At 36.0% G+C, this 14599-nt stretch overlaps 1 protein-coding gene across 3 annotated transcripts in view; it reads right to left on the bottom strand.

Annotated features, from left to right (window-relative positions):
• Window positions 1-14599, bottom strand: part of ATRNL1 (attractin like 1) — a 739265-nt gene that overhangs the window by 682439 nt on the left and 42227 nt on the right. The gene's annotated exons all lie outside the window — the stretch shown is intronic.

Below are 14599 nucleotides of genomic sequence, written 5' to 3'. Positions count from 1 at the left end.
TTATCATAAATATTTAATTTTTTAAAAGACATTAGAAATGAAAGCATTTATAAATTGTAAACTATTAAACAAATATAAAAATAAAAATTACATTTTTTCTTAGCATCATCAAGAACAACCAAAATTGGCATCAGAAGGGAGGTTTATTATCCCCAAACAGAAAAAGTTATTATGCATAATAAAACAAAAATTATTAGTTACTGCAGGATAACTTAAATATTGTAAGTAGAAAACACTGTCTTTTCCTATGCATATTCATGATGTTACTCATAAATCTTGGTTATCTCATCTGTAAAATGTAGGAAACTATCCCAGATCATTGTTTCTCAAACTTAAGTAATGGAAGGAATGCTCCTAAAGAAAATATATTTTCATCAAACTTAAGGGCTCATAAATTATTTTAATTCTAATGAAACTAAAATATGCTCAAATAAAAACTAGACAAACTCCTTATGTTTAAAGTTCTTTTATAAATATTAAACCAACATAAATATATAAATTATATATATCGACCAATTTATAAGACCAATAAAATTAATGTTTACTTAATATGATGGATGATGATGTTTTGCTCAAAGTAAATCATTGGTCCCAACTTAAAAATGATATTAATTCTTATAGGGCCTTTTTTGCATAACTTTAGCATACCCTATATTATTCTGACAACATAATTCTCCCATCACTTTTCTTTTCTTTATCTTTTATAAACCTTTTAAATTCATATAACATGCCATATCATCATTTGACCTTCACTTGTCACAATAGCGTCAGCACACTTCAACAATACTCCTCTTTTTAGCCTATAATAAGGGATACTACTTGGTCCCAGCTCAGTAGTCAACACAAATGCCAGCAATGCAATCAAGAGGCATTTTCACTCAATTATGAGATCAATCACTCGATCTTAAATTTGCTTATATCAAAAAGTTTTAGATTATCATTGAAGCACAAAATTGTAAAACTTCCAAACAGACCCTAATTTGAGAAACATTAGCCTACACAGTTTTCATTTGTTTATTTGTTCACTCACCCATGCATTCATTCGTCTTCAAAGTCTTTTTCTTTTTTTTTTTGTGAGGAAGATCAGCCCTGAGCTAACATCCATGCCAATCCTCCTCTTTTTGCTGAGGAAGACCGGCTCTGAGCTAACATCTATTGCCAATCCTCCTCCTCTTTTTTTTTCCCCAGAGCCCCAGTAGATAGCTGGGGCTATGTCATAGTTGCACATCCTTCTAGTTGCTGTATGTGGGACGCGGCCTCAGTATGGCTGGAGAAGCGGTGTGTCGGTGCGTGCCCAGGATCCAAACCTGGGCCGCCAGTAGCGGAGCGCGCTCACTTAACCGCTAAGCCACTGGGCAGGCTCCAAAGTCCTTTTCAATGCTTACATTCTATGAGTCTGTATTTTTCAGGTACAAACTAGGTAAGCACCCTAGATTATCTCTTTGATAATGACACAATCTTTTAAATCAGATATAGAAAATTTTACTACTTCTGATTGAAAAGACTGTGAAGTATTCCTTGGTAATTGAACAAATTAAAGGAACATAATGACTTAAAAAAATTATTTTTAACTACAATTCTACATCACTTAGAACTCTAACTCAAGTAGGCAAACAACAGCCCATGAGCAAAATCCAGCCCACTACGTGTTTTTGTAAACAAAGGTTTATTAGAACACAGCATGCTCATTCATTTAAATATTGTCTATGGCCGCTTTTTCACTACAACAGCAGAGTTGAGTAGTTGCAACAGAAATCATATGGTCTCCAAAGCCAAAAATATTTACTATATGGCCTTTCACAGAAAAGTTTGCCAACCTCTAATTTAACTGAAGAGAAATGAGATAATATAGACATTATATACAAATAATATACCTATTGGTATGAATTTTGTATCTTGTTTTCTTAAAAAGAAAATGCAGACTGTGGAAATTAATAAAAGAAATCTTAACTAAACTGGAGTTGGGAAGGCCTGTAGGGGGAGCTCACATGCCCTAACACACATCATCAACTACAAACAGGAAAAGATATATGTTTGCATCTTTGACAGGAAGTAAAACTACTTCAGCACTGAAGGAAGATTTCTCTCCTCACCCAGCAACAGCCCAGCCAATGAGAAGTACTACAGCTCATCCAATGAGAAGCCGTTGTCACCCGGAACTGTTACCTTCCCCCAATGGACTTTCATTTAGAACAGTCCCTCCCTACTTCCCCTTTTTCTCTATAAAAACAGCTCCCCTCCTTTGTTTTCTGGATTTGCCTATGGTTTGCCATAGCATGCACATCCTGAATTGCAATTCTTCTGTTATTCCCGAATAAACTCATTTTGTTAAAATAGGCAAATTTTCTTTTTAAGTTGACAAGATTTATTTTAAATCACCTAAGTTAGAAATAATAAAGCAAATAGGGTAAAACATTAACAACAGGTGAATCTATAAGGAGCACTGAGATAGTCTCTGTACTATTCTTATTCTTGCAACTTTTCTATAAATTTGAAACTCTTCCTAAATAAAAAGTTAAAAACAGTCTACCACCTAAAGGCACAGAGTTGGAAGCACTCAAGTAATATCTGAGTATTACTTGGCAAAGAGTTTGATAGGGAATAATGGCATGTAAAACTCTTAAGAAAGTCAGGAATATATTTAAATCAGTAATATGTTTATGCCGCACTAAAGCAAAATATTTCAGTGCAGGTTTGTGGTAGGCTGAATAATGGCCCCCAAAGATATTCAGGTCCTAATCACTGGAACCTGTGAATGTTACCTTATCTGGCAAAAGAAACTTTGTGGATATGATTAAATTAAGGATCCTGAGCTGGGGAGTTTACCCTGGATTATTCAAGTGGGCTCTACATGCAATCACAAGTGTCCTTATAAGAGAGGGAGATCTGACTACAGAAGAAAGCAATATGGCCACTGATGCAAGATGCTGTGCTGCAAGATTTGAAGATGGAGGAAGGGAAAAGGAGCTAAGAAATGTAGGAACTGCAGCTCTAAGAGGCAGAAAAGTTAAGGATACAGTTTATTTCCTACAGCCTCTAGAGGGAGTGTGGCCCTGCCAACACCTTGATTTCGGCCTAGTGAGACTGACTCCAGATTTCTAACCTCCAGAATGGTAAAAGTTTAATAAATTTGTACTGCTTTAAGACACCAAGTTTGTGGCAATTTGTTAGAGCAGTTATAGGAAACTAGTACTAATAACTAAATTTATTAATTTTTTTTATTTATTTAAACTAAATACTGTTATTTAATACAGAAAACAAGATTATAGAGATTTTTCATTTTACTCTGTAATCTAAAATACCTAATTTCTACACAAAAGAAAACAGCAGTCAAAATTCTTCCTATCTTTGTTACTACCATACTTTATGTAACTTCTAGTAATTATTAGAAGGAATTGTCTACAGCCAAACTCTTCACATTGTCTTTATCTTACTCTAAATGAATAAGCTTATAAATAGGATGAAAGATTTATGAATATGACTTAAAAGTTTAACAAAAATTAGATGTCTTAATTTGTAGCTTTCTGCATTCTATAACTGAAATGATTAAAAATGTAAATCTATAAACTGAATATTAATTTAAAACACAAATAACTATGAAGAATACTTTATACACACAAAGGCTTCATCATCCATTAAAAATCTAACATTCATGTCTTACATTTAAGGCCATCTAAGACTTACTTTTAAAAAAACACGTCCATGAAAAATCTTCTACCACTTCATAATCTGGCCCCTTATGCAACATTGCTGCATAACTCTCCCTGCATAACTTCTGTCAACATGGGAATCTCCTCAACGTAAGCAGATCTCAGATGTCTTGGAAAGGATGTAATAAACTAATTCACATTACAGTGGGCTTTCATAAAATTTTAATATGCTACCTTTTCCACAGGTTATGTGTAGTTTAACAATCCAAAAAGCATAAATGAACTGCTAATGCTGTAAGGCATTAGTGACAGGCTGCTGAAAGACAGATTTATGAGGGAAGCTATTCTTTAATCACACAGAGTAGAACTATACTCTGATTCCTCTCAAATTTATATCTCTGGCCCCATAATCTCTTTTGAATTCCAGACTCAGTGTCAAACTACCTATGTGACATTTCCACTTGGATGTCTATAATCATCTCAAACTTAACACGTCCAAAACTAAAATCTTAATTTTTCCCTCCCAAATCTGCTCTTTCATCAGTGTTTACCATCTCAGGAAATGGCACTTTCACTCACCCAGTGTCCCGGGCAAAGACCGTGGTGCTATTCTTGAGTTCTCTCTTTGCCCCACGCCCCACACCCAATCCACCAACAAATCCTGGACTGACATTCATTAGGTATGCAGGGATACAGCCTTTCCAATTGTTACAGTATGGAAATGATTCAGTGATTATTGGTAAGCAGATGCTGCCTCAAGTACCTGCCTTCCCTTCCCAGTTCCCCTGGCCCCTCCCCTGAGATAATCCAGACCTCTCCACAATCAACAACTAAAGGGATAATGTCTGGCACAGTATGGCTCATCCAGGATCCTGCTCCAGTCCTAAGGCCAGCAACCATTTTGACTGGTGTCTGTGTGTCTGTATCTTATAATTATAAGCATTTTTAAATTCTATCACCCTACCAGACTCCAACCACTAATCCCTTTCTCTACAACTACTATCCTAGTCCAAGCCATCATCCACTCTCACCTGGACTATCGAAACAGCCTCCAAATTAGTCGGTGTCCTTATTTCCATTGCTCTTTCCCATCATATTCAACTCTTTACAATGTAACCAGAATGACTAAAAACATAAATCCACTCCTATCATTCCCCTATTCAAAATCTTTCAATCAGGGGGCTGGCCCAGTGGCGCAAGCGGTTAAGTGAGCGCGCTTCGCTGCGGCGGCCCGGGATTCGCCGGTTCGGATCCCGGGTGGGCACTGACGCATGCTTGTCAAGCCATGCTGTGGCGGCATCCCATATAAAGTGGAGGAAGATGAGCATGGATGTTAGCCCAGGGCCAGTCTTCCTCAGCAAAAAAAAAAGAGGAGGATTGGCAGATGTTAGCTCAGGACTGATCTCCTCACAAAAAAAAAACAAAAAACCTTTCAATCATTTCCCATCACACTTAAAATAAAATGAAAAATCCTAACAAAGCCTACAATCCCTACGTGATTGCCCTCAGTTATACACTGATGAATGAATGAATGAATGAATGAAAGAAAGAAAAAAACCTTAGAACTATAAAAGATTATGAGCCTGAGCTATGAAGTCAAACCTCTCTTTCCTACTTATTAGCTGTGAAATCTTGGACAAGTTACTTAACTTTTCTAAGCTTCAGTTTAATCATGGAGATTATACCTCAAATAATATAAGATTCTGTGAAAATAAAATGAGAGTGTACTTAATATTTAATACTATAATGAAAGCTTCATAACAGTAACCTTATTGTTGTTATTAAGTCAACCCCTCATTTTATATACATATGAGGAAACTAAGTATAATTAAGTCTACAGGCAAAATAGGTTAATGAAGTCTAGTGTTATTAGATATTATAAATATACATGACAAGAGAAAAAAGTAAAATTACAAGTAAAAAATTCCTATAATCACAGGTAAACTGAATTGAGAAATAATGGCAAACAACGAAACCTAGAATAAAGAAAGTACTACAAAATTTTGAAAGTTTTTCCAAAGCAATTCTAGACTACTGAATTCCATTCTTTCTTCCTTTCCAAAGTATTCTAATTATTTTGCCTTGGAAAAGTATTTCTAAAGGAATCTATCTCTGATTTTATAATGGCAATCAGTACAAAAATTTTATTTGCTTTTACACAAATTAAATTTATAAAATAACTTTTGCTTCCATAAAGAAGGATAAAGATTTAAAGTCTTCAGGTGAGTGAAACAGCAATACTCCAAAGGTCCCCCAAATTTATAAACAGATTTGTATACTAATTTTTGATGTTACTAGAAAAACTATAATCGCTATATACGAAGACACAGAATGGAAAACCTAGCAGTACAATTGTATCTCCTCTAACAACGAGGCAGATGAGTTGTTCCTTCTACTGACTCATATTTTAACAGTAGGCTTTGATTTCTAAAAACAAGAATTAGTCTGAGTAGAGTTTCTTTATATCATTTAAAGCAGGAAAAGAAACCAAAAAGTGATTTAGTCAAATAAGGAATTTTCAGGGAAAAAAATTAATCTTGCTTCAGAATTTCAGACTTCTTTTTGATACCATTTTGGCTCATACCTTAAATTCATATTTAATCTATGCCATCGTAAAAAAATATTTATTTTACTACTAAGGTGCTACATATTTAAGGGTCAAATTTTATTTATTTTCTTTTTGAAATTCTCAATTGAAAACATTAAATAAATACAGCCAACTTTGAACTATATCAAATGCAAGTTGTTAAGCTGCATTTCTATAAATAACTCTATACTACAGATATAACTTTGGGTATTTTAAATAAATCTAACAAAAAAGTATAGATATATGCCCTCTAACAGTATCTCTAGGGTAGGAGTATATCAGTTAGATTTCTTTGGATGTAAGCCACAGAAACTAATTTTGGCTAGCTTAAGGAAAAGTGGGAATTTATTGGAAAAATATGGGGAAATTCAGAGAATTTTAAAAAGAGGCTGAAAAATCAAGCTTACAACAGACAGGTATCTGGATTTATCATCCCATCCAGACTACTCTCAATAAGTGAAAGGCAATTTTCCAAGAAGAAATTGGATGGCTAATAGGAAAGGGAAAATATGCTGAGAAGGGAGATTTTAAGAGAGGTATATGTAACTTACTGTAACCATTCCAGGAACAGTCTTATGATTTAATATGTGTACTGAATCTGAAGTTCTCCAATAAAAGGCAAATCAAGATAACATCACTGCAAGAGTCTTATCTTCTAACATCATTAGAAAAATTTGATTTTGTTTCAGTATCCAAAGTATTCTAAACATTTTCTAGGCCCATAATACCAATCTCCAAAGGCCAGGTGTCAATTTTAGTGTATTTTAAATGTCCACAGCTGTTTTGACAATATTTTAACTTTACAGAACAGTGAAGTGTATGAGTGGTAATCATTACTCTAGATCTGTTCCAAGAATACTTAGTTCTCAAAGCTTAGGTCAATGATGCTATTACAGTACGGAAACGAACTGCCATTCTGTTGGCAAAGATCAGCAGTTTCTAACTTATTTTTGAGCTGTGGAAGGCTTAAAACAAAGCTTTACAGATTTTGGTTCTGATTAGTTGAAAATGACAAATACAGAGTTAGCTAGGATTGAGATCAGAATTTGTTTATCCTACTTATCTAAGTCAGAGGCAACAAAATAAGTGGTTGTAAATATTTCAACATTAGGTAAGCTTCTATAAGGAACCTATATGCCTAGCATACAATGTTCTGCGAATCGTATTGTAACCCATAGCTCAGTCTTTTGTTCTACTCTCTCTACACTCACATCCCACATCCCTGGTGATTTCATCTGATCTCATGGAGATCAGGAGTTTCCAATTTAATATTTTTAAGCCAACCACCCCCAAATTTATAGCTACAGTACAGACTCCTCTCCATTAAACTTCAACTGCCTCTTCAATATCTCCTCTAAGATGTCTAAAAGACATCTCAAACTTAACATACCAAAATCAAACTGATCTTCCTCCTGAAATCTTCCTCAGATCAGTTGATGACAACCACCTTACTCTAAGGTGAAAAATCTTTTTTTTTTTTGTGAGGAAGATCAGCCATCCATGCTAATCCTCCTCTTTTTGCTGAGGAAGACTGGCTCTGAGCTAACATCTGTTGCCAATCCTCCTCCTTTTTTTCCCCCAAAGCCCCAGTAGATAGTTGTATGTCATAGTTGCACATCCTTCTAGTTGCTGTATGTGGGACGCGGCCTCAGCATGGCCGGAGAAGCGGTGCGTCGGTGCGTCGGTGCATGCCCGGGATCCGAACCCAGCCCGCCAGTAGCTGAGCGCATGCACTTAACGGCTAAGCCACGGGGGCGGCCCTAAGGTCAAAAATCTTAAAGTCATCTTTGATTCTTTTCTTTCTCTCATCCCCCATAACCAATGCATCAGCAAACCCTATTAACCCTGCTTTAAAATTACATTCAGTATTCAAGTAATTCCTACCCCCTCCACTGCCTGCCCACATCCCTATCATCTCTCATCTAGATTATAATTATAGCAGGAGCCTCTTAATTGGTACTCTGCTTCCAGTCTATTCTCAATATAGAAGTCAACGGGAACCCTTAAAAATTAAGTCCAATTACGTCAATCTTCTGCTCAAAATTCTTCAGTGGCTCCCCATTTCACTTAGGGCAAAAGTCAAAATCCTTACAATGGTCTACAATCTAGCTCCATTCTTCACATACCTCCATCACGCCAACAACCCCTTAACCCCATATCCCTAATGATCCCCCTTGCTCTCTAACTTCTCTGAGCTCATATCTGACTAATCTCCCCCTCAGGAATTCAATTCCAGGCACACTGGTCTTTTTGCTGGTTCTCAAACACACGAGGCATGTTCCTGCCTTAGAGACTTTGCACTGACCGTGCCCTCTGCCTGGAATGTTCTTCTCCTAAATATCTATATAGCTAACTCCCTCACTTGCCTCAAGTATTTGCTTAAATGTCACCTTCTCTACAAGGCCTAACCTGACTATTCTATTTTAAATTGTAACTCCCATCCTCAGATCTATCTATCCCTCTTTTTCAGCTCTACTGTATTTTTCCATTGTACTATCCCTTTCTAATACACTATACTTATAATATATATGTTATTTTTATTATCTATTGTCTGTCTCTCCTAGCTTGAATGTAAGCTCCACAAAGATTTTTGTCTGCTTTGTTCCACAATGTATACTAAGAACCTAGAACAGTGTCGAGCACTTGGCAGAAGCTCAAAAAATTTTGTTACAAAAATGAATGAATTAGTGAACAAGGCTTGTTATGCACACATTCTCAATGCTACTTTTATTTTTAAACAGTCAACTTTCAAGTAAGTTAGGAATAAAAACAATTTTATTGGCTCTTGCAAAAAGCTGAATCTGCTGTTTTTGTTAGGTAGGAGAATAAACTAAAAGAGAAGAATTTAATCTAGTACATTACCTGTCACTTGTCTCTCCACAAAGTTAAATAAAGCAGAGAGATCATGTTTATCATTATTAAATTTCTAAAGGAAAATGTAAGCTATCCTGTGAATTTCTTCAAGGCAACCTATTACCTCACATGTACTTATACACTATCCTAAAGTACCTATGTCTTAATATGTTATATGACTAACCCAGAAAAAAAAATACGATAAAGTATTTTAGGATAAAATATTCATGAGTTTGAGTTAAAAGATTTCATATTTTTCTAAAACAAACAAAAGTATCAAGTTTTTACAACTTGAACAATGCCATGGAGTTTAAGTGTATGTTCTGGTAGTCAATACTGCCACCCAACGGCAAATGTTAAAATTTAAAACCAAAGGATTGAAACAAATACAAGACAAAGGATCCAAGAACCAGATGCTCAAATTCAATTGTTTCTCTCAATATTTAAAATTATGTTTTTTATATCAAATAAACTACATAATTTATTGGAGTATTCACCTTCTAAAACATCTCTACTTGAATGTCCATATATCACTGTGCTAATAAATCTATTTCTAATTCATTCATTCAACAAAAAAAAGAAAAAAATTTGAGTGCCTACTACACGTCAAGCACTATAGTAAGGGCTAGGGGCACAAAGGTGATCAAACATAATCATTCTTAACTTTGTGGAGTTTGTATTTCAGTAGGAAAGATAATCAAAAAATCACACAAACATAAATGTGACAAATGCTATAAATTTAAACATAGGGTCCTATGAAAGCATATGAGAGGGGGATCTGACTTGGTCTTAGAATGTTAATGGGGTGAGGGTATTCTAGGAGGAAGTTCAGAAATAAGAAAGGCCTTGAAATAGTAAGAAATAAAGATCATGCAAGAAACTGAAATAAGTCCAAAGGAAAGTGTGACTTTAAATAAAGATTCAGAGGCACTATACAAAACTATCAAATTACATGACATATATATTCAGATATTGTCTTTTAATCAATAATTTAAAGGCTTAAACAACCAACTCTAATCCTTATATGAGAACTGTGTCTGAACTAGATTGAAAAGGAATACTGAGAACATAAAAACACCCTAAAGACATTTAAAAGGACTGAACAATAAAATTGAGCAAGATATTCAGGAATAGGAAAAGAACAGAGACAATTTTTAAATGGTTAAGTAACAGTCTTGTATATAAAAGATGGTAACCTATTTTTCATCTCTATAGAATAGGGAAAAAAATGTTTTGTTGTAATGGACTAAGCAAAAATCAAATGCTAAAGCCTGCTGGTGTATCTTTATAACCTAATGCCTACCATCTATGCCACACTGCAAAGTTTTCCTGAGTAGACATGAGAGAACCACTCAGCCCATTCCTTGTCAATTATGGCAACAATCTATACTTAAAAATATTTTATTTGGATTTTTTATTTGTTTGGAAGATTCTAATCATTCAAACCCCCTTCCTGTGCTTGGGAAAATCTCTCATTGTGTGAATTTTGTTCAGAAACAGGATCTCTCCCCACTACAAAAATCAGAAAAGTTAAATTCTCTATTTCCATATTTCAAGGCAGCCAAGGTACAAGTAAGACCTAAGTTTGCCAAGGAGATGCTACTAAGCAGGACTTTGAATCCTCACAAGTGATACACAGATGTGGGAACAATTTAGAATTCTTTCTATCCATGCATGCAGTATGCACAGTAAGAATGCTAGTGGTGGTATCCAGGGACCAGTGGCAGTGACAGGAGTATCCTAATCACACTTTCCTATGGCTTCATCTCTGCTGCGAACTTACCTACCTAGCCTTCTGTTCTACCTGCCCCTTCCCAACCAAGGTATTTCCAGCCTTCCCATCTCTTTTGTGAGCTACTCCATGTCCTTTTGTATTAGTTAGGGTACAGGTGAGAGAACCAAAAATAAGTTGCTTAAATAAGCTAAAAGTCAATTTCTCTCTCAGGAAACATTCTAGAGGCAAATGGGCAAGTGCTACTGGTTACTGTAGTTACTGCCATTTACCAGCCATTGGGAAAGATCTCAATGATCTAAAATTTCTACACAGCACTTCCACTCACATCCTACTGACCTAAACTTAGTACAACAGCCATACTAACTGCAAGGAAGGCTGAGAAATGTGGCATGGAGCTGGAAGACCATATGCTAAGCTAAAAACTCAGTGGATTACATTACTAAAAAGAAGGAAAGAAGGAATGCTGAGAGATAGTGTCTCTCCCATACTTCCCAGTTAACTGCCTTTTCTGCTCAAGTAAGCCAGAACTTACTGTTTCTGTTGCTTAAAATCAAAGATTTCCAGTGATTCAGATTTTTTTTAAGTTACGTAAAAGGGAGAAACATGAAGCCACCCTGATTAGGGAGATAATGGGGCGGACACCACCCCATGTGCTTTGAAGTGTGTTTTGAAAATTAACGTTCTACTATATTCTTTACATATGAACATAAATCCAATTTGTTATATCTTGATTTTGATGTTTTAAAAATTCCTCATCTATCCCAATGTTTGGAAACCATCTTAAAGAAAAATGTTTTTCAAAGTTGCCTTTTTCCCTCCTGTGACTTATTAAGACTTAAATTTTATTACGTGAAAAATGTCACAGAAGCAGATGAGTCCATATGGGTTCCTATCCTTTAAGTAACCTAACTAATATGTATATATCATTATCTTTGACAACTAGACATTATGACAAAATTAAACATTATACAACAAACTTGAATGCTTTTCAAAATGGTACACTTAGCATTTTCTATATTCTTTACTATTTCAGCTTTTGGTTTTTGTTAAGTGCTTTCTATAGGAAAAGGGAGACAGTTGACTTTAATGGTGCCTTCTTATCCTTAAAACATACTCCTATGTAATTTGGAAAAATGCCTCAAACAGTAAAAAGATGAAGGCAGAGAGTTAAGGAAGAAAGACTTAGATGAGAAAGTAAAGGAGGGAAAACTATAGTGATGGCAGAGCAGAAGTCTTAGGAGGTGCCATGTAGAAAAACTGAATTTAGAAAACAAGAGGCATGAAGACCAGGCGGGACAAGCACTAGAGAGATGTTAGGAAGGGATCCAAGACTTAAGATAAAGCAGGCCTTTCCTCTGTGTCCTCTTAATAAAATCTTGGTTTCTAGAAAGCAACGCTTACTTTTTTATTTGTATACTAGCACAGAACCAAACAGAATAAGTAAAGTTAACCAACATAAAAGGATAAAATACAATGGAGGTAGCAACAATTTGTTATTTTTAAACCAAAGAATCTAGTTATGAATAACACAATACAAAAACCTGCCAGCTTTTGAATCTCATAAAGATTGCTTCCTCAACTCTCATTTTCAAATATCTCTAGTTCTTTGATCATTCCCCAGATGTCCTAGAAACAAATCTCTCTGTCTTTTTCCCTCAATGATTCTCATTCTATGTATCTGAAATAAAAACATCATTTTTCCCCTAATTATTTTGGTCATAATCCCACCTACTTTAAGCTATGCTTCCTTAAATAGAGAAATCAGGAATCAGGTTTGAAGCTCAAAGGAACCAATCTGCACATCTTTTTGAAAAAAGCACAATATCTCTTTCAGCAAGCACTCTACCCTTAAAATACTCACACTAACTCAGAGATCAATTATTTAATTATTAATAATTAATAATGATATAAAAATGTCTGATTTCTATATATTTTGTAATTTATTAAAAATATGTATATATATATAATTCACATAACCTTATTTTAAAAGTTAACATACCTAGTATTTGCCTCATTTCCATTTGCTCACAGAAATATAAGAGTCAAGAATTTTTATGATTTGAGGCATTACTGATGAGAATAATAAAATTTTAAAGGTCAATAAACAAAAGCCAGAAAAACAAAAGATAATATTTTGAACCAGATCTATATTACAAAACCACCAGAAAATAAACCATTTCAAAGAATGACTAATAAAAGGAAGTAAAGAACAAAAAAAAAGGACAGACACGTTCATAGAGAATATTATATAAATGTATTCCTCTTTTGCTTTCACGACTGTTAAAATGAGATGGAGATTAATAGCAGTTGAAGACCAGTTTGAAAAATATTGTAAGGACCGGGGATCATCACGGCGGCATAACAGGATCCTTTTGTCTCTCTCCTTCAATCTACAGCAAATAAAACATCCATAACCCAATAAAGGCTACACTACCCAACACACCAGGATGCCAAAGAGATCTACACATCAGTACATACAAAGGTGGATGGATTGGAATACACAGAGGAGACCAAGTGGGGAAACCTCTGAGGCAGTGTCCAGGATCCTGGCCCCTGGCCACAGCCACTGAGCCGGCTGCCCTCAGCCACAGAGAACCTGGCTGGGAGCAGCAGAAGCGGGCACATGATTCTGGTCTCCTATCTACAGTGGCATCTGTAGCCACATGAAGCAGAGCAGCAGCAGAGGTGAAGCCCTGTGATCACAGACCCTGGCTGTGGCTCAGAGCCTGGTAGCATCAAGCAGAGGCACACCCACGACTCCTACCTTCCAACCTCAGCAGTGCCTGGGGCCAGAAGGAAATGGGCAACAACAGAGATGGAGCCCCAAGAACCCGGCTCTCTCTCTACCCTTCCTCTGCCCCTGCCACGGCGGTGGAGCTTCCAACCCAGAATGTGGCAGAAGCATCAGCCATCTCTGTACCCCCAACAGCCAAGCCACTGACTGCAGCAACACCAGCAACAGCAAGGCATCAGTGACCCCCAGAGGTGCCGGCGGCGACAAGAGTACTGGCAGCACCCCTAATGGAGGTGGTGGAGGGTGGAACATGCCAATCCTCAACTATAGCCAGAGGCAGCTCAGGTGAGAGAAACCAAAAACTAGTGCTATAGCACCACCTACTGAAAAACAAAAGAAAGGCCTCTAATCAACCAGTTAAATAGTTAGGATCAAAACAAAGAAAGCTATACCTAAAAAAGAAAAGTGCTCGCTATGACAAATGTGCCAGCAGAGGAGTAACTCAGCAAGTACCATGAAAAGCCATCGTAACACAGCATCACAAAAAGAAAATAACAATTCTCCAGAAACCAAACATGAAGTCATGGAAGAGTGTGATCTAACTGATAAAGAATTCAAAATAGCTGTCTTGAAGAAACTCAATGAGCTACAAGAAAACTCAGAAAGGCAGTTCAATGAGCTCAGGAATAAAATCAATGAGCAAGGAATACCTTATAAAGGCAGTGAAACTCTAAAAAAGAACCAAACAGAAATTCCAGAGCTGAGGAACTCAATAAAGGAGATGATGAGTGCATTAGAAAGCACTGGAAATAAAGCAGACCATATGGAAGAGAGAATTAGCAAGCTCAAAGACAGAAACACAGAAATGATGCAGGTAGCAGAGGATAGAGAACTAAGATTTTTTTTAAATGTAGAAATTGTACAAGAATTATCTCATTCCATTAGAAAGGGCAACATAAGGATAATGGGTGTCCCAGGAGAAAAGAGAGAGAAAGGAGCAGAAAGCTCACGTAAAGAAATAATAGATAAGAACTTCACAA

Source organism: Diceros bicornis, chromosome 6 (assembly GCF_020826845.1).
Source record: "Diceros bicornis minor isolate mBicDic1 chromosome 6, mDicBic1.mat.cur, whole genome shotgun sequence".
Taxonomy (NCBI): Eukaryota; Metazoa; Chordata; class Mammalia; order Perissodactyla; family Rhinocerotidae; genus Diceros; species Diceros bicornis.
The sequence above is the reverse complement of the archived record's forward strand: the minus strand, read 5'-3'. Positions and strand labels throughout refer to the sequence as shown.